The following is a 1,300-nucleotide window of genomic DNA, read 5'->3' on the forward strand; positions in this document are numbered from 1 at the left end:
GCACGGTGCGGGGCGCGCCGCGCGGCAGCGCCGCCAGCAGCAGAAGCAGGCAGCACAGCTCCGCCGGGCGCAGCGCGGGAGCCATGGCAGCGCCCGGAGTCCCCTTCGGCGACCCGCGTTTATGGAGCCCGCGATATGCAAATTAACCGCTCCCCAAGCGCCAATCCGGGGGCAGCCCGCTCGCGCCGTCCAGTCAGCACTCGGTTCCCGCTGCCCCTCCTGCCTCACTCGGCCTCCGGCGGGGCGTGGGGAGCGGGGAGCGAGCCCTCCGCTCAGGGGTGCTGTGGGCCCGGGAGCGTCCAGTTAAGAGGTCAGGAGCAAGGCTTTCTTGGGGTGGTGCCTTTTGCCCGCCCACCAGCGAGTCTCAGCCTGCGTGCTGCAGCACCCTGGGGTGCCTTGAGGGCCTTTCAAGGGTGTCACCCCATGTGAGTACTGATAGGCATGCCCTTGTGGTCCCCCAGAGATTTCGTGCAGGAATCCGTAGGGGGCTTTGGGAGTTCCTTGCAACAGGAGACCCACTGGATTCTGTTTCTGCAAGCCAAAAAAGAGCAATGAATAAGAGCTGGCATTTTCCAAGCAGGTCCTCCAGTCTCCAAAGCTTGAGAACCACTGGCATTGACAACCTCTGCCCCCAGGCTGCAGTCCCTCCCCTCAGTATGGGGATTTCGCTCTTTCTCTAGGTGGGGAAGTCATCAGTGGGTCTAGAGATGACTGTTGAGGCCAATCTGAGAGCCACATGAATATATAAATAATACAGCAGACAAAGCTTATGTACATACAGTATTTATATGGAGGTATATAATACACACACAAATATATATGAGGCATATGTATTGTGAATATATATATGTTGCATATAAATGCAATGTATATATTTATAGATATACATATAAATACAGTACGTATAGACAGGGTGGCAGGGTAGCTGTCACGTGGTGAACTCCTCAGATTGGCTTTTTCTCTTCTGTTCTGAATCCTCCATGCAAATCCTTTCCAAAGTCTGTAGTCTGACTGGAAAAGATTTCTTCCCTGTGCAAAAGCTGAGCCAAACTGGTGCAAACTACTCTTCCAAGGACCCATAGTTAAGCCATTGTTTCAAAGTACACTGTCACAGCAGCTATGATTCTGGGCAATTTGCATGCAGGTCAAAGTGTGCGTGTGGTACTGTGTCCCTAAGCAATCCTTCTTGCCTCTCTCTGTACTTCAACAAATGCACTCTGGCACAGAGCTCAAAGGAAGAAGGATCCTGGTCTCATACAACAGTCATGATCCCATATTAGTGGGGTCTGCTCTAGCTATG

The sequence above is a fragment of the Crocodylus porosus genome, unplaced genomic scaffold, assembly GCF_001723895.1.
Source record: "Crocodylus porosus isolate Cpor-Errol unplaced genomic scaffold, CroPor_comp1, whole genome shotgun sequence".
Classification (NCBI taxonomy): domain Eukaryota; kingdom Metazoa; phylum Chordata; order Crocodylia; family Crocodylidae; genus Crocodylus; species Crocodylus porosus.